This window comes from Bombus bifarius, unplaced genomic scaffold (genome assembly GCF_011952205.1).
Source record: "Bombus bifarius isolate JDL3187 unplaced genomic scaffold, Bbif_JDL3187 scf7180000009441_frag, whole genome shotgun sequence".
Lineage (NCBI taxonomy): Eukaryota > Metazoa > Arthropoda > Insecta > Hymenoptera > Apidae > Bombus > Bombus bifarius.
This window is the reverse complement of record NW_022885119.1, coordinates 1-20844: the sequence shown is the minus strand read 5'-3', so window position 1 is coordinate 20844 and position 20844 is coordinate 1. Positions and strand designations below refer to the sequence as shown.

General features: G+C 33.9%; 1 pseudogene; it reads left to right on the top strand.

Moving 5' to 3' along the window:
- Positions 1-16174: 16174 nt before the first annotated feature.
- LOC117215199 lies at positions 16175-17491 on the top strand (annotated as a pseudogene).
- Positions 17492-20844: the final 3353 nt, after the last annotated feature.

The window sequence follows — 20844 nt, the reverse complement described above, 5'->3', positions numbered from 1 at the left end:
GATCTATTTCATGCGATGAGAATATGTATAAATTGAGATTGCGATCGACCATCCTCAGTCGGATAAATCGAGTGATTCAAATTATAACACAAAAAAAAGTTAAAACTAGTTACATTATCTTTTTCAATTTTTATGTATTATTTGGCGGAAGAAACTTTGGTAATTGGTAAGTAAAGTTCACCTCCTTAATGTTAATGATTTTAATATGTTATTAAGCTCAAAGTTCTAAGGAATTTTCTATATATATATACATATACATAACTGTGTGCGTATATATATAATATACGTATAACAGCCAAAGTTCAGCTCTCAAGTGTACGCAAAACTTTTATGTTCATTTTACGCTATACCAGTATGTTTCATGAATTTGTTTGCTAACAGTATCGAAACAAATAACAAGCAGAGGACGAGCTATTCATGAATTGTTTTGCCAGCGTGTACGCTCCCAATATTTTCTATTTGAGAAAACATACTTGTTGCTATTGCAACTACAAATATCTTTACAGTCGACGCTTTTGCCGCGAATCATTGGCTAACATGTAAAATCGAGAAAAAACATGGTTTATTGTGATGGAAATGTGGAAAACCGCAAAACCGATATAGAAGGGAAAATAAAGGAAAGGAAGGTAGGGATAAGTAGAAGCTTGGGGCCAAGTTTAATTCACTGAAACCGAGCTGCTTGTATTATCGCAAAACAAAATTGCCAGTACGTCATTTCCGTACTCTCGTCCTCGCGAAAATGGTTTTGCTCGTTAAGAAAAAACGAAGAGACAGGGAAGAGAGGAAAAAGCAAACGGAGAGCGCTTTTAAAAAGCTGGCGAACCGTGTGTTACCACAACTCGTTTTTGAGATCTTTGCCAGGGACGCGTTAAAACACGCTGCAAATATATTTCTGGCTTTTCTGGGGTTTAACTGAAATATGACAAATAACGTTGTAAAACATATGTACTTATGACTTACAGAGTAATTGAGTGTACAAAATATAATAGCCAGCGATTTAGGGCTTTAAAAGATCAAAAGAAAAGAAAAGAAAAGAAAAGAAAAGAAAAGAAGAAAGATAATATGTTGCGGCAGTTTAAGTCGATCTAAGAAAATAGATAAAGGGAGGGAGGGGCAAAGCTAGTTAATCTGGAAAGAATCCAAGCGTCAATTTCAAGCATTTACAGAGAATCAAGCGGGCTGGTTAAGGTCGTGAGTTGAGCAATTATCCCGCGTTAGGTTCAATCAGGTTAGTCCCACGCGAAATTGATCCAACCATGCGAAAACGAGTGTATTCTGATTTCTGTCGCAGATACTTCTGGCTAGTGCAGTACCTACACGGTGGTTGTTGAAATAGCCGCTTCTCATCTATTTTCCGCAGCGCGGACATCATCCTTTGATCCCTTACGACTAACAAAGTTTTCAAAGATGTACGGCAGTTTGAGATTCTACTTGAAAATGATCATGATTGCGGTCTGTGTACCGCCTGCCCTTCTTTTTGTTCTTCCGTTAAAGACTGGTAAGTTGATACTGATTAATTATGCGATCGAAATCCTATATAATGGCTACAAAAAATATTTGCATCATTATTCTCGTTTCCTAATGAATCGCTGTTTTAATCAAGTTTTATATTGCATCAAATTTCTGTAGTTACACGAAAGTACTAAATTATAGAAAACTTGATATACACGGATTTAATTAATTGATAAATTAGTCGATATATAGGCATTATTATTTATTATATTATATATTATAGGCATTATATATTAGTAATGTATATATACACTTTTGAATTTTAGCCTTCTATTATTCTTATATCCTTTAAACGTCATTTCAAGCTACAAGCGACTTTAACTCAAATAGCTCGATTTCAAGTTCTAACGTATACTGTAAAGCACACTTGCGAAGTGAAACAGTAAACACGATATGAAAACTCTCTCCCCAGTAAGAAATCGAATATCCAATTTCAATCGTGCTTCATCGATAAAGCATCAATGCTACGTAGAAGCATCGTGGCAGCCGCAATGCGGATCCGTTGATCAAAAATTTCCTGGCACGATCGTTTTCGTAACGCTATTAGCCGTTTCAGTATCAGGGATGTTTTAAAAATCCGTATCGGATTGTACCATGAAGCGCAATAGCGCTTCGTTTATTTATTTACGAGAAGTGCCGATCAACTCGATTGCACTGCTCTTTTTTTTTGTCGAAACATACCTTTCAACGCGTTCACGCTTCACTTCATCAGCTATATCAGAAACGTTACACTAAAGAGTCAAAAGGTTGCCAAATATTCGTGCTTTACCTTTTGTTTGTGTGACGTTCTGTAATTGGTTTTCCAATTCAAGAGGTAATTTATACATTAGTTTTTTCTTTATTTGGTTTACGATTATTTGAAAGAAAAGTAATTACGAGAGGAAACTCTGATAGACTAGCGACAAGCTACGTTCGGAACCGAGCGCGCTGTGAATTGACAATCGTAACCAAACATCGCGACACAGTTCACCACACTATGCGTACAGCATGATCACGCTGAGTGGCGTTGAAACGGTTAACGTAACTGCGCGTACGACCGTCGAATGGCAAAGATATTCAAGCTGAGAATCGTTTTCAGATGCTATAAACAACCGCTGTGCTGACTTTCAAGGAGAAACCATTCGACATGATCTTACGTTTGAGCCGGGGCCTTCGGTTTGCAGTTTCTGCGTCTGCTACAATTCGAGGCTGAAGTGGTGCATATCGATCGTATGCAACCCGCCCGTAGTGAGTATATGCTCATTACTTAAACACTTAACACAACCAGAGAGAAACTAAAGCACACCGTTAATGCGAATAGGGTACACAGCGATTCATCTAACTTGCCTTGAATTACTTTTGCAAAGAGAAACATGGACAGGAATAATTCTTTGTTACGAGTCGTTTAATTTATTCGTTCGTTAGAACGATTGGTCTGACAAATTCAAAGTCTTGTTCCGTATAAATATTTTTAAACAAGCACGTCATAAGCTTTGTATATTTTTTTTATCGCAACGAAACTGTTCAGAGAAATGTTGAAATTATTAATTACAAAAGAAGACATTTACGTTGTAAAAATGTTAGCGAAAACATTTGTGAAAAAGTTACTTTGTTATAAATTCTACAAAAGGAAATATTGAAAATCACGCCCCATTTATTCAGTTGCACGTATGAAAAGTATTTTGCATTCGCGCAAAAAAATCCCTTAAGGATACATATTTTATAATAATTGGAGTGTCAAAGTTATTACGCGGATTGGCGTACCTTAACCACGTGCCTTTTAATGAAACTAGGTTATTCATTTGTTATTCGTTCCTAACTTTCAACTTTATGATTTTTGCGGAATAAAATTTTATATTCCGGTTCAGTTTATAAATGATTCATTTTGAATTGAATAAAATTAGAGTTACAGCAGTGTAATTTAACAAAGAACAAATAATCATTTGTACTTTATTAAAATGTTCTTTTAGCGTCTCGTTTTAATATTTCTCTAATAATATTTTGTTAACCGTTATATTTAAATGAAGGTTTTCAAAGCAGAGACGTACTTTAACGTAGGAAATGGACGTACATTTATAATGAGAATTCAGAAGCAAAAATATTTCATACAAAAATAAATATTCCCCATGTGTAAATAGCTACGTTATGACTTTTATATGTATCTAACGTTTTTCCATGCAAGGTAACGTATATTTGCTTCTTCGCTTCTTCGCTTCTGAGTAGTAAAACCTGGCATTCATGCGGCTGATAGGTAGTTACGCGCTGACAACGAAAAACATAAAATGAATAAAAAACATGAGCCATCCTATAAAAAAAATAAAGCTGCTTTTATCTTTCATTACATATTCGTCAGAATATTGTTAATAAATATTTAAGTTCAGATTTCAGCTTAAATAAATGCATAGGATTGGACATTTATTTATATATGTATCTGCGAACGCTTTTTGACATAAAATTTTTATAACGACTAAAATCACATATTCCGATATTAAATTAATTTGATGAGAATAAAAACTGAATTTTTTAAACGAGATTTTGTATGAAGTTACATTTATTGGGAAAAATTCATTCTTTTATAATATGATAAAACGAGACTCATAGTCTGTATAAATCATTTCATGGAATATTATGTGTATGTACATGTGTTCTACGCTTTTATGATAAAAATGCTAAATGAACATAACGATCAAATGCATCGACAAATGCATTGAACATATCGATTGTTATTTTGAAAAATTGATTATCTTTTATTTGTTTCGAACTACAAATTGATCGAGACATTCGTGTTTGCTAAATTGCGAATTTAACGCAATGAAGTCGTCTGAATCCCTTGCGAGCATGTAAATATAGCGTCGAATTAACAGGTCAATTACTTGAGGTTGGAACTGAAAGAAAGAGAAAGATGGAGGAGGTCTTGCCTTTGAATGCTGGACACTTCTAAAGCCCACAGTTCGCTGAAATTGCCAGAGAATTCAATTAAATGGCAAATTAAACCATTGAACTGAATCTGTTTCCAATCGTGAGCTTGGAGGTTCTACCCTTTGAATTTTTAAACCAGTCAACCTTCTTTTGTACGTATGGTAACGAATATAATTCATAAACTAATGAAGTGTGTAATTCAATTGAAAGCTCTTTTCACTGAATTCAGTTTAGATTAAGAAAAATGATATAATAACGAAATTATCAATTTACAATTTATAGAGCGTATACTTTATTCGAAAGTGAAGTTTATTACTGCAAATATTAGTTGGCTATTTATAGCCTGTTTGAAAAGGTGATTTAATTTCGATTGATTTTCGATAAGTTTTTGTTGGTTTACTCAGGTTAATTAATCTCCAATAAAATAGAAATACCAATCCGGTAGTATAATTGCTTTCTTGCTTATTACTTTTTTACTAATTAGCGATGCACGATTCCAGACCAGTAAATATTTTTCCATCGGGAGAAGTCAGGTCGAGAGATGCAAGATTTATACGCTCGTTCTGTCAGTTATCCCAGTGTCTGTTACGCGATAGAAAATGAACGAACTGAATAATAAATGCATTATCGGCATGAAGATTGCTTGATGTAGGCCACCGCTTTTTTTCTATCCTTCCGATACCATTTTTCTTTACTTTTTTTTTTTTTTTTTGCGAAACACTTTGCTAGTCGTGAGAAGCAGCAATTCCCTTCTGCGAATCAATTACGGTTCACGAGAAATTGTATTATAGCCTGGAACGTATTCAAATTATCTTCAATTATTCTCGGCTGTTTCCATTTCCATTCGTCTCTTGCGTAAGTACTCGTTTGATGTACGTACATCGTGAGACAATAATCGTTAACACCTTTAATGTCTTCAGTATTATAGAATAAGACGCGAAAATACGTTGAAACCTGACTTTTAGATTCGCGAGACTCTATAAGGCTTCGAAAGTCTCTTGTTTCAGGCCGAATAAAAAATTGTAGATGAAGAATTACATTGCGAGGTCTGTTAAGGAAAATTTTAAATCGTATCGTTGTAATAGGATTATTTCAGCGAGGGAAATTACGTGTTGCGTGCGAAGCCACGAGCTTTCTTTCAGGCTAATATATATAATTGTCCTATCGAACTTTCCATCTAAACCATTGCGCTCACACGTGGATTTTGCATTTCAATTTTCTTACTTACAGTCCAGTCCAGTGAGACCAAGTTAAATTTTTCAGCCCTCCGAGGTAGAATATGTTTTATAGAGAGACGTACAACGCCATGAAAGGGAGACAGATCAATAAATTGGGTTATCTTTAAATTACTGACAATCATTTCATCGACGCGGTTTCACCGACACCGAGTCCCCCGGCAACGTCTGTCAAAGCTTATTTACCGATACACTGAACCACAATCATTTTACCGACCTCTTCCTTTGCTGACAGTTATTATACTCGCTGTCATATGTTATCGTTGATTATACATCTTTATTTACAAATTCGTTCCTGTGTATAACGAAACAAAGGAAGAAACGAAAATGATACGTTTCATGACGCATTGTTAAATTATTAATTAACGAGAGTTACATATCTACATGAATGCTTTGAAATGTCAGTTATAATTCATGAAAATGGATACAAGCCATTTTACTATACATAAATATAGGAATATAAGATGCTAAGTAATCTTCCTAAGTAATCTCCTCCAGCTTTTTCTAGTTTGATCAATAATTATTAGTACATGTTAGGAAAATAAATAGAATTTTTGTTCTCAAGCGAGGTATAATTTAAATTTTGTATGTACACAAAAATGTTAAATTAATAATGATTATAATAATCAATAAACTATGATTACAGAGGATGGGTTTTTTGATAAAATGACATTCTGACAAATATATATAGATCGATATATATATAGATATAGATAGACAAATATATAGACTCTTACAACAGTAGTTATGAATGAACAGTAGTTATTGTATCAATTCCGTTCTTCAGAAGCTTCATTTGTGAAAAGACAATTCGCCAGAATATGGATTCACTGTAGTTATAGCTATAGGATTTCAATCTAGTTGACAGACTTGCTTTACGTAGAGAATATCTGTCTCTTGTTCTACCTTATCGCGATTCTCTCCTCATCTTATACGCTTTGTCGAGCAAAGTAATATTGGCATATATCTCGGCTCTGGTTACAATCATTAGTTTCCGCCTAAACGGTTAGAATCACATAGCTCGCGCTCTACTCTCGTTTATTCACCATTCAGGCCATATGGTCGCATGCGACGAGTTTTATGTTAATTCCGACCGATTACAATACCTTTCTTTCGTTTACAAGGAACGACGAGACTGGCAGTTGCGTGATTTGCAATGCAAAAGCCGCGATATCTGCACGATAACCTAACCTCAACCGATTTTGTTGTACTATTCTTATGTGGACTTCGTTTGTACCACTTTCGTAACAAAAATAGAATACGTAGAACACAGCATTCCGTTATGCGATATTGTCGACTCCTAACATCCGAAAAATCAGAGATAATTTTTTCCCTACAGTTGTACATTTGTGTGAAAAATTACGAACGTAAAGTTGTTTGGTGCATGCACAGTCCTCCCCTACCCTGCATTTGCGTGGACATGCTAGAAAGATTCACTTTTCCACGGTGAAACTGTATGTATTATAATTTCATTTTTACAAAGGTCGAACATCCTACTATGCATAAATTTAATATTAATATAAGCAGGTTTCCTGTTAAGTATTACATCTGACGTATAAGCACACGTGTGTACGAGCCTTGGTTTTAAATGTCTTATAGTAGACACCGAAAAGATTATTCAGTTGGATATCTGACTCAACATCAATATTTTACTAGGAGATAACATGTTAAGAACACGTTGGTGGATGGCATGGGAGATGATGAATGAAGACATACTTCTGTGAGATACATAAAATAGTAGTCAGAACGTATTTTGGCGCTTGGGGACAGCAACAGCTGGTGATACTGTCATACACCTCCATTTATAAACTTTCGAAAATCGATGTGACCTTCAAACTTTAGTGTATTCTGTTTCACAGCACAAAATGTTTCCGAAACGTACGTTTATTGTTACAATGAACTTGACTAATGGCTCTGAAATACTATCCTTGAAAAAACAATGGGGGAATTGGAGCAAAAAAAAGAAGGAAATAAACAAAGACCTTGTTGGTTCGTAAAAATAAAATATGCTACAGGAAAAACTTTTTCCAACTGATTGAGATGCGACAAGCTTTAAAAGCTATGACGCGAATCGAGCGTTTGTCTACAAGAGCGCATTTTCGGTGGATATATAGATATACATGTATATGTGACGAAATATACTAAAGCAATATTGACCCTTTGTCGCTGAAAGTATCAAACTACAAAACTTCCTTTCAAATTTTCAGAATAAGGAAATCAGGATCATGATAAATAATTGGAACATAATTAAAAATAATATATCTTCTCTATAAGATAATGAATACATTGGTTCATTTAATTTTTATGGATATTCAAACGCTTCTGTGAAATAAAACGTCAAGATTATAGAGTATAAAATTCATAGCTATGAAATAACTAAAACTCTGATGTATTATTAAAAATATACGTTAGGTTCTATGTAGTGATACATACAAAGATTACATGTACAAACCCATAATTAACACAATGCTACCGCAACCATTCTGCAATCTACCTTGCCCAAAACACTCTTCCAGTCACCTCCAAACTCTTCAATTCTCTCCACCTAACCACCCACAAACCATTCACAAACATGCAATTCTCGACAGAAGAAGAACTTGTCGTCAGTTGTCCTTAACATCTCGTTCATTCATTTGGTCCCTATCCCCCTATTTCCTCCCACTGCGATGATCGCATTACATTTTTCCACGTCTCTATTCTATTCTCTGGATGACCTGAATTCTCGAGCAGTCGAGTGACGATTGATCTGTACAATTGATCGATTTCTGTTTACTACAGCCATGCAGGAAATTTCGTCTTGGAAAGCGATGTTGTGATTTCGAATGCTTGGACCATGTAAAAAACATTACCGGAACCGGTGAAATTTATGTCCTTGAGGATGAGAAATCCTCCAGCTCCTCGACTCACCAACAAACGTGATGAGCTCAATGGTGCTGTTGCGGCTATTTTAATTTTTCAACAAGGATCCAGATGGCGCCGTGGACGAAATTCAATCATTATAAACGTCAACGATCAACATCAGCCATCAGGTAATTTCATATTAGTGACTTATTTCTTCTGTGTTATTTCTTCTAATTTTATTGTTAGTTCTTCCATTTGTATTCCAAAAGATTGAACTCTTTTTACGTGCGTGTGTGTTTTTCTTTTTTTTGTAACTCGTCGAGTTGCAATTCTAATTTTTGCACTTCCTCCTTCATGTCCTCTATGTGCTTCTCGAACTCTTGTGTCGTCCTGTCTTTGTCGGAACATTCTACTTGAAGATCAGCGAGTTGATGCTCGGGATCGTAATTCAATTTTTGGTCATTTTATTGCTGTCATTTTATCAACTTCTTTCTTCTTCTTTCTTTTTTTTTTTTTTTTGAACTTAAAATCTTGATTTAAGGTTTGTGTTTCACTATATGATTTATTATTATTAACTAGTTCAACATTATTTTCAGTAGATTTTTTTTTCGCGTGATTTTTATACTTATTTAAATAGTTTAACATGAGCAAATGCATCGTACGTCAGATATACCATTTTTAATAAATTGTCGCCTTTACAACTCGAGTTACCTCTGAACGGGTCGCATGATTGATCAGTAAGCCATGAGTAATTATGCAAATTCAGTATTTTTTTCATCTATCTATCTGAATATTATAACAAAGACTTTACATTGAATATTTTATTAAAATTGTAAGTTTTTCATAAACGCTTCAAAATCCACAGTCTATTGATCAACTCCTCTATCCTTTCTCTTTCTCCTCACTAAAATAGATAAATTCCTAATGTAGTTTGTGGATAATATATTTTTTTTTTTTCTAAAGCAAATCACATTTATCATCTGATATATTTTTTGAAATAATTTCTGTCTGTACATTTTCTTCTTTTCCCTTACTCCTCTTTCTCTTTCTAATGAATTCTTTTTATTCCGTAAAATAGTTTTTGTATATTCAATTTTGTTAAGTGCAATCCTTATTTCTGATAACTTACTTTTATTAGATAATTCTTGTGAATCTTCTACTACATCTTCCATATCATTTTGAGTGCGGCTTCTACCTTCAGTAAATTTAATATCTTGAACCGTATCATTAATTTCAATAGCTCTTTCGGTATCAAGTAAATCGCACTTATTATTTAATATACCTTTTGAATTGACTTCTGTCTCTGTAGTTTCTTCTTTTGTATCTTCTTCGAGTTTTCTTCGTTCTTCTAATCCACCCTTCTCATTTTCTAGGATCTTCCTTGTTGTTACGCCGCCTAAAACATCTGCACGCCAGCCCGCGCCAGCTCGCGCCACCGGACAACAACCAGCCTGCGTAACGTCACTTCGACCCTCAATAAACCTAAGGACCCACCATATCGGAATATATTAAAGGTGTAATTTTGTCCGATTAATTATAATTTATTAATAATGGATTGAAAATACAGATATTAGTTAGACAGAGAAACGATGTTTGATTAACAGGAAAACTAAATGCAACGCTCGTATTTACATCAAATAACTTGACAACTATTTGGTAACTCTCTCTCTCTCTCACTAGCAACTCTAACACTCGACAACACTCGCAACTCAATTCTAACGACTCTATGCTTCGACGTCTCGATCAACTCTGAACCTCGCCAATGCATTCCTGCTCGGTCCTGCACACACACACACACACACACACTTTTCGGCTCACATACTCTGGCCTCTCGATTGCCACTCCTTGAAATATGAAACCGTACTTCTGTTTTGACGCTGCTTATCTTTTCTCGCGTCGCTGTTACTAGGCGCTCTTGGATGTAAACAAACCACAAAAAGACGGCGTACACGGTGTTTTCTAATTTCAGCTGATCTCCAATCAAAGTTATTCTACGATATTACATTATCGTATAATAATAAGCTTTTAATCGTTTAATAATAACTCGTCAAGTAGAAATTCCACACGAAGCATTGTGAAGAATAATACTTGAAGAAGATCTATGTTCTTACGAGATTGGCTGTGTACAAGAACTTTGTTGGATAGATTGTATCGTTTGACGAAAATTTTATTGTTGAAAGTTAAGAAAGTTGGAAAGAAAACCCACGCTGTCTCGAAGATGTCTTGTTTTTCAGATGCTGTAAATTGACAAATAACTAGATATTAGTATTGACATTATTTGATGTCATATCTGACCTTAATGTATAAATAAAATCAATCTAGGAATTAATGAAATTTCAAACATTTTTTCTAAGAAAACAGAAGTTTTGTTCCTCCTAATGAGTATCACATGATGCAATAGAAAAATAATTTGACATTGAAAATCGTGTCAAGATGAATTTCGAAGCTATAAAATCGTCTTAAAAAAACGCTGTGATAAAAAATTTTTTGACACCTTGTACAAAGGTGTATATCAACGTAACTGTACCTGTATGTCTATATTCGAGATTATTTATCTATTCAAGATAGCAAAGTAAAAATACTATATAGAGGATTTAATTAATGTGTGGATCAACGTATGTATCACTATATGTAACAATAATATTGACTGTATATGTACGTGTGTAATAAAAGATTTCCGGTTTACAATGTTTACGATACTGATATAAAAATACCATATAGAGGATTTAATTAACGTGTATATCTACGTATATATCATTATATGTAACAGTAACATTATGTGCATATGCGTATAATATTGGTTAAATGTTAAATGTTAATATTGGTTAAATGCGTTAAAGTGAAATGTTATTTACCTATTCAAGATAGCAAAGTAGACATACCATATAGAGGATTTACTACTGTTAACACTCGGTATTCTCGTATTCAAAGTATTTAACCAAATAATTTGGGAATCCAGCGGACGAGCTTGTATTTAATATGATTATATTTAATATAACAACTTTACTCAATATACGCGTAGGATTTTAAATGTCATGAGGGTTGCAGCGGACTCAATTTTAATGTACCTCGATATCTTAGCTTCTTATAATATCCTAATAAAATGTCATTTATCGATTACAATTGTCCTGTCGTATTTTATAGTGTTTGCTTTATAAATGTGAACTTTATTCAAAAAGAGTTCATCGATGATTATCCATTACTGGTTGTTAATAAACCTGAATTATGCACAAAGGAATTGCCGTTAATAACTTAAGATTCTCTGCCCGTCGTACAGGGTACACATAGTAATTATTCTCGACGATCGTAACGTTTAAATCCAATTCGAGCTTATAGTCCCATGCGAGTTAAACAACGACAATAGTTTGAATTTCTATTTGTTCGTTTGTCGTCTGTTTATACCCGGAGCACCTGCTGTAAACCAATACAAAATTTATTAGATCTATAAATAACACATATAAAACTTATTAATTTATAATTAATATAAAATAGGAGAGCACGAAACTTCCTATTTTATGGATATGTTAAATCTTTGTAAAAAATACCATATCATTAGTATCATTTTAATCGTTCTAAAGGATTTAGCCGCATAAAGCTGTGACCCTTGGAAGAATCGATGTTCACGCGTGACAAATTGAAATTGTGCGAAGGTTCCGGTACGAACATCACAAGCCGAACATCGATACCAGGGGCACAGGCACATGTTCTGGGTTCATTATATATTTATAAAAGGCTGACGATTCAGTAGATGGTCCGGGTAAATTTAAATTGTAAATGAACGCATTGCTGGTTTCAAGTAAAAGCCTGGATAAGAGCGGATATGGTATGAGAGTCTGTCGTGGAAAGGGGAACAGGCCGCTTTTATTTGTAAAGTTTGAATCTCCTCGATATTGAAGATGTTGAAGCTGCAAGTATGTATTTCATTTTAATCCATTCGAGACCGAGATTTAATTGTAAAACGATACCTAGGTGTCGGTACGATCTGAATGTTTAGTTGGAATGATTCTGTGTTTTACTCTCTCCAGGGTATCCTTTTCATACTTTGATTTTAAATCGATGACAATCTTAAATAGTATGCCTCATATTTGTAATATCGTGATGTAATATGTTTACAAAACGTGGACAATAGAGATGTTAATCAGACAGAAAAGACGATTGTGGCTTAACTTGAACTATTCATACCAAACGTACAGAACACAGCGCAATCCACACTCTCTCGGCAACGCCACTCGCAACCTCCGTCTCCGCTCGACTCGCACTCGGCTTCTCGACTCGCACTCTGTTTCTCGACTCGCGCTCTGTTTCTCGACTAACTGTTGTCGCATTCCATTGCCCTTTTCCTAGGCCCACCGCACACGTGTTCTGCAGACGCTCGTGGCCAGGGTCACGTAGGTCTTTTCCACGAAACTATGCACTTGAAAATACCGATGACACATTGATGGGCCCGACGGCGCCTCGGCTCTCGCGACACTGTTCATAGTTCGTCCGATATTGCCCAGACCTTTCGTCCACGATACTACATATTTTTAAAATATAAAATTATATACTATGTTATTCTATAATGTATTATGTACAGTTATATATATATATATATATATATATATATATAATAATTCTATATTGAAAAAAATATGAAATTAACATGATATATACATTACTACATAAGTTATATATAAAATATGTATATTATACCCTTGCCTACTGACTGATATGAATTTCTTTCGGTCTCGAATGCGTTAAAGAGAGCGCAAAGAAGTCGAAATTACTTATTGTAATTAGTAAAACGACCTGAGAGGCAGACAGATACAAGAAAGAAGGAATATTATATTAGCGGCATTATCATGTTTTTGCTCTCTTTAATTCTTTCATCGAGACAGACAATCTACAGGTATTAATCGACCAATTTCTCCAAGCTGATAACTTCGAATTGATGTTTATATATAAGAAGTGTTATGTGTTAATCTGTCTAAATGTTTAAAAGGTGTTATAAATTAAATGTTGTTAAACGATACTCGTTTCGTCTCTTCATGATACTTACTGGCAATACCGAGTACAAATATGATGTTCTTTGAAAATAAAAAATGGATTTGAAAACGTTAATGCACGTAAATTAAATTTGGTTTGGACATATATGACACAATTTGTATGGACAATGAAGAGTACGAATCTACGAATTTCGAGGTAAAAGTATTGATATATGTATCGATATTTCTGGTCGTTACAATATCTCTAATCAATACAAAGTTCTAACTGAATGTTAGAATGTTAAACGTTAAAACGTTTAAAACGTTAAAATGTAATAATAAAGTATAAAGTATAATAAAGTATAAAGTATAATTTCGTCTGTGGTATAATCTTTCTATTCCATTTTGTTACGTCGCACCGCGAGCAATATGGCAACCAGATGTCAACGGATACTCGCAGCGTATCCTCTATAGTTTCAAGTACCTTCCATAAATCTCATAGATTTCCTAGAAAAGGTCCTTCAAACCAAACAAACGTCTGTTTCCGAAGAATTTCTAAAGACTATTGTCTACTCCGACTGGACAAGGGAAAGTTAGTTTTTCTCACGTATGCTGCAACTTTCCTCCCACTAACCACTTTCTCTCGAGGGCGGTTAAGACCCTTCGTTAACCAATTAACAACGAAGCCACTTCCTTCACTCTCCTAACTAAAATCGTCACCTACAAATCCGATGGTCCCGTGCGCTAGACACACCCATCCTTAGTTTTCCTCCGAGACAGCATCGTCTCCCAAGACAGTTCTGATTTCACATCCTTCGAACGGTCAATATCCTTCCATCGGGTAGGACACACCCACAGATCAGTCACTCATTCATCTCGTACATATTCTCAACGCGAGAATTGATTGTAATTTCAACAAATAAATAAAAAAAAAAAATCTCGTACATACGCACCAGCGTAACTGCCTTCGTTATAAGTTGTTGGAATAAACGGTGAAATATAACTTACTATACTGTGTCATATTCATTTAACCACCTCTTATCTTAACCGAAACAGGGGAACGACTACTTCGCGGCGTCGATTCACCGAATCGTAGCGAGAATTTACGCCTCTCGCTACTGCGACTGCGTCTCTCCGCGAACGGTCGTAACACATTGATCGACAGAAGTACTAAACTCTAATAACATAAATTTATATATTTTCTATTTCCCAGCCACCAGTTTTATGGATTTTTCTATCTTCTGTACTACTTTTATCCCTTTTATTTTTTCTTACATGAGATTATTGTAAATTTAATATCATTTGTTCGCAATATTTGTTATTTATCTTTCCTTGAATTTGAAATTTCGCGCTTCAATGTTGTGTGTTGTTCGACGTTTTATCGAACGATGTTTATCGAACTAGTTTATGAATACATACATAATCATTAAAGAATCTATAAACCGTACTAGTTTGTTTTTACTAAGTTTTGTTACAGAAAACATGTTCTCATAAGTTTTCAACTTTAATTTATGGAAATTTATTAACCTTAAACTATAAAATCATTCAATGAGTCTTTCCGGATGTTTTTATGTAGTCATAATTTCACATATCAGCACAGCTCCACCAATAGGATAAGAGTTACATGGAAGCAACAGAGGGGAAGAAGAACATATAGAGATCTAAAGGTTATTTTTGTCTCATTCAAGTTTCTGTTAACCGGCTTGGAAATTTCCTGTGCTTGTTTCGACTTTGAAGTCTTAAAAAAAAAATTGTAAGTAAATAGTATATATATAGTATATATATCCTGAGTCAAAGTTTCTCTTTATAAATAATAAACCGTTTAAAAACTATATTTTGTATGTTTTTTCCTTATTCATAATTAAATAATAAATATGAAATACTTCTACAGAAAGCCGACATCCTTCAATTAACCGAACAGCAGATGATTTAAAAATTAGTAGTTGAAAGAAATAAATGTTATTACATGTTCATAATTGATCGATAAATTTAAGTATACAATTAGAAAATGTTTCTTCTTTATTGATAACTAAATAATACAGATAAGATACAAGATACTTGTAGGAAAAGTCGGCGCGTCGTTCAATTAACGGAACAGCAGAGGATTTGAAAATTAGTAGTTGAAAGAAATAAATGTTATCATATGTTCATAATTGATCGATAAATTTAAGTATGCAATTAGAAAATGTTTCTTAAGTTTGGAAGAATATATAATCATGCTGAATGTTTTGTAGTTACGAAAGTTGTCTACAAACATACATTGTACATACGACTAGTAATGGTACTAAATTACTGTTAGAGGGTCTTGGGTGTATAGAACCATATGGTTAAATTAATACTAGAGATAACGAATCGTGCGAATGTAATTAATATTTTGAAATGCGTTGTTTGCATTAATTGATAGTTTTCTTATAAACTTTTTTATAAACAATTTCATTGCTATAGAAAAAAGATAAATGCCGGTAATATGTCTATCCTACTTAAATAGAAAGTGCAATATTTTGTTATAATATTTGGCGCAAGTTTATACATTATTACATCCAAAAATAATATTCTTTTTATATCTAAGCTATATTAAAATATAAAGATACAAATAGCTATGCGAGTAGTTAGTAGTTGATGCTTTTTACTTAAATTGTCTTATACTTCATAATTTGTAATAATATAATTCTTGTCATCAATGATTCTTTGTTTTTACTTTGTATATATTATACTTCCAGGAAGATGCCGCTCTATAAATTGACTTACTTCCCAGTTACGGCATTGGCAGAACCAATCCGTTCTTCTTCAGCTATGCTAGTATTCCATTTGAAGATGAACGTATCAAAAAGGACGTCTGGCCAGAAATAAAGCCCTGTAAGCTTAAAATTTAAAGAAATTCTGTTTCTTAAATCTCATCTTTCCTAATTTAACTAAAGTAGCTAAATAAAGTAGAACACAATTATGCAGAGTATAACAGAGATTATTGTTTACTCTCCATTGCTCTATAAGATATGTGGGAGAACAATAGGTATTGTTAAGGAGACAATGCCCTTTGTTTGCTGATAAATTATCAATAAATTAAATTATATCTTTCCAAAACAGATAACAGGAAGCTAGATATTTAAGAAGCATCATAATCTGTTTGTTCGATAGAATCTTTGATTCTATTAGTTGTATGTTTTTAGTGACTCCTTATGGCCAGCTTCCTATGCTCGTAGCTGATAGAAGGAAGGTTGCTCAGTCTACAGCTATTTGCCGTTACTTAGCCAAACAATATGACTTAGCTGGAAAGACTGACTGGGCAAATCTTCATATTGATGCCACTGTTGATACTATTCATGATATTCGTCATAGTGAGTATCCAGTGCTGTTTTGCATAAATCTTATGAGAATCTTGATAACAGATAGCACATATCTGTTCAGGTATTTATTAGTTGAAATCCGATTTAATATTTGATTTAATCGAACGATACACGTATGTCAACAATACAAGACAAAGGATTAAAAAGGATTGTAATTCTATCTTCAGTATCATTTAAATTTCGCACAACACTGTATTCAAATTAGTATAACATTAGCGAATAGTATTTAACTGAAAACAAATTTTCAGAAATTGCCGCCTTCCACTATGAGGAGGACGAGAAGGTCAAAGCTGCAAAACGCAAGGCTGCTGAAGAGACGCTGCTGTTCATTTTAGAACGTTTGGACCAGCAAGTGAAGGAAAATGACGGCTACTTCTACGATGGTACTCTCTCTTGGGCTGATTTAACATTCGTTGCTCTGCTCGATTATTTGAACTTTATGTACAAGTCTGATCTGATCGAGAATTACGAGAATCTGAAGCTGCTGGAGAAAAAGGTCCTCCTCCTGCCCAAGATCAAAAACTGGATTGAGAGACGCCCAGTTAGCGAATTTTAAACTTCACGATTGCTTATGGTTTTATAAGCGTTTAAAGATTGCGGTCTTAGTGTGTTGAGAGAATGAAGAACGAATCGTGTTGATGGAAGTTTGTATGGAATATACTGATTGCTTTTAACATTCATTAGTTCCAGTTATTACCGATATTTTTGTCATTTAGTTAGGGTTTTCCCTTTAGATTACGTTGTGATAGAGAACTATTATTTGTGTATTCCTGTTAGAATTTAATCTTGGAATTAGGATTAATATTCTGTGGAAGACACAATGTTTATGTTGAAATAATATAATGTGATATTTATTAAACAATTATTTCGAGAGTTATAAATGTGCGTTCTGGAATGTAGACAGTTGGCTAGTTATTCACAGACTGACTGCCTTAGTGACCTGTGGCGCTTGTAAAGATTTTGAACCCCCACTCTCTATAATGAGTGTGACCTGAGTAGATGCCTGTGTAACGTCACGTGCCACGGAACCTTCTAGCAGCTTCTCGATACAAAGCGCTACGCTGTCAAGGCGCGACACCGACGTGCCCAATGTTCCATCCATATCCTTATGTTTCTTCCGCCGAGTTCTCGGAAGAGCATGCACGCGCCAGCCGCCGCGGTACATCTAACGAACGTACGCTAGTGGGGATGGCGCTGGGCAACGAATGGAAGAATCTGTACGATCAAACATTCTATCCGCATGCGACTGATATCGTTGTATTCCAACAATTCCTACAGAAACATACGAACTATATAAACTGTTGACACGATGTTGTGCTTTTGTATTATAGAGATAATAATAAAACCATCAAACAATCATTAATTATGTTTTTTATTATATTCATTAAGAATTGAAGATTACCTCCTTGGTGATCTTGATAATATCGTATTTTACAAATGTTGAACAAAAAAAAATGTATGATTATTTTATTCAATACGTTATGAGGGTTGCTTTAAAAAAAATACGAGTTACATATTTCTTTGAAAAAAGTATGATTTTTGTCGATACAATAATGTTCTTCTGTTATCGCTTTAAAGTTGAGTACTTCGTTGATTACACGAGAGAACTCGCCTACAGCAAATAAGATACGACCGTGTGTAAAGTAATTAATCTGTTTGCTCGTTGCTAGCTACACATAAGGCTTGCGTAAAAAAAGATATGCATTTCAGTTCAGGCGGAGAATTATGTAGGAAGTCATTTTGTCGATCAATAACTTAGTTAATAAAAGATCAAATTTTCATGTACATAAATGTAAGTAACGTTCAAGTATTAATCATTACATACAATTTTTGTATAATTCGATATCTTGGTCACTTACATCTTACAAATGATATATAGATAATATTTATGAGATACATTGGAGCTATCTTTTAGTTAACGCCATTTTTTCTTATTTTCTCTGTACTTTTACTATTCTTCCAAAAATATCAAAGGATCGATGACTTCAAATTAAACTAGAATTGCTTCGGTATATTGTCAATCAATGGCTATTTGTATTCACATCTATATCAAAGGAAAACCGATTGCAAAATTAATTACCCTTGCAACTCCGCAATCTGAAACTATGTGTGATCGACCTTGAAGATGACAAATCTCAATGTTTGAAGTAGTACAAAAAGATGATAATTTAATTTCGCTTTATCAAACTGTATAAAATTTGTATACACATACAGAAAAAAAAACGGAGTTCAAACATTAATCAACATGAATTATCGGTTATTATTGCTGAGTAATTATTAGGATTAGAGTTTTGGAGTATCGATCGTATCGAGTTTTAACTATCGGTTTCCGCAATTTATTGTTTTTCTAAATTATGTCTAAATGGTATCAGTTTTTGAATATTTTATAGTTTACACTCCAACATACTGACGTAAGCTATCGAAAATAATTGTAAATTATGCAATATCATTTTTTTTATATTTCATAATCTAAATTTCAATCTATTTTTTGTATTTAACATCCCTTTTTTATTGTTCGTGTTCCGTCTTGTACGTTCTTCAAAAAATCTTAATTTCTTTTTGGATAAAATCTTGTGTGAATTTACAAAAAATACGATTCTTCGTTTAATTTTTTTCCCTTATTGTCTTTACATATTTGGAGTTTAAACGCGTTATAAGTACGTTTTTTTTTAACATGATTACGTAGAATTCTTATTCTGAATAAATTATTTGTTTCCGCTTCACAACTGTTTCTAAATTACAGTGCATTTAATCTTGAAATGCACAGTAACATTTTATACTTTTTACGTTCTAAGGAATTTTCAGGATCGGTTAAAAATTAAATTACAGTAATGGTAATACTCAATATTAATGTCAGACGTGGATACTTCACTGTTTCGTATAATAATTTGTTATCTTGGCATCGATCAAGGTATTTAATATACAAAGCGTACAGATTAATAAGAATTTTAATTAATCCTTCTTCTATAGTATTCACCGTTCTTTTCGAGCTCGTACCATTTCAAATAGACTTTCGAATAGATTTCAAAGATTTGTCTGTTCAAATAAAACGCGATCTTTTTTATTTCCCTATCAGTCGTCCCGTTACTGTTCCGTTGTTTCCAACAGATTGCAGATTCGTTTAAAAAACATTTGTAACGAAAAACAAACCCACTCGCAGAAATGTTATTCAATATCGCATTTATAACTTTCATAGACATCCTCCTCTCATTGCTATCATTGTAAACAGATTGAAACTTCGTTTGCAAACACTCGCGATTAAAAAAAAAAAAAAAGAAGAATTAATCTTAAACAATTTTATCTTGTGTTCCATTTATAATTTTCATAATTGTCTTCCCGACGTTGTATCATTTTAAATGGCTTTTTTCTATCCATCTATGTTGCAGCGAGATCAACGGTCCTAATTACTAAATTGCACGATGTGTTCATACAAATTCACTTTTTATGAACGCGATGAAACGAAATGAAACCTAAGTAGAGATTTGTTTTCTCATCAAGTATAACGAGTTTTATACTTTGGATAGATTGCCTCGTTGCGAGAAGGTCTTAATCGTTTATAATTGCGATTAAGTAATTGCAATAAGTCATATTTTTAAGAAACGTTCTCACATGCTGTCACACACTCTAATTAGAAAAGGATCATGAAACATTCGGTTTATGATATTATTTGTTTGTAAATCTTCCTGCTTCCGGAAACTTTTCTAAATATGAAAATATTTATATACAAAATTAAATATTTTTTTCAATATCAACACTTCTTGCGTTTATGTTGTCCTAGTCAGAATTATATTATTTCGTGTATCCTGTTGCTTTTTATATGATAGTCCTCCCGTTGGCCGCGGATTCGTTATCAAGCCTGAGGCCCTCGTCACTAGTGTAGCTATCGACAATAAAGGTACCCCACGCGCGACCGGACGATGGAGAACTTCAACGCAGAACCGCTACCTCCCGCGAGCCCTCCCCGGGAGGGCGCCTCGAGCTCGGACTCCGAGATTCAGACTCGACATATATATTATTATATCTATATAATATATGTATTTATATCTATAA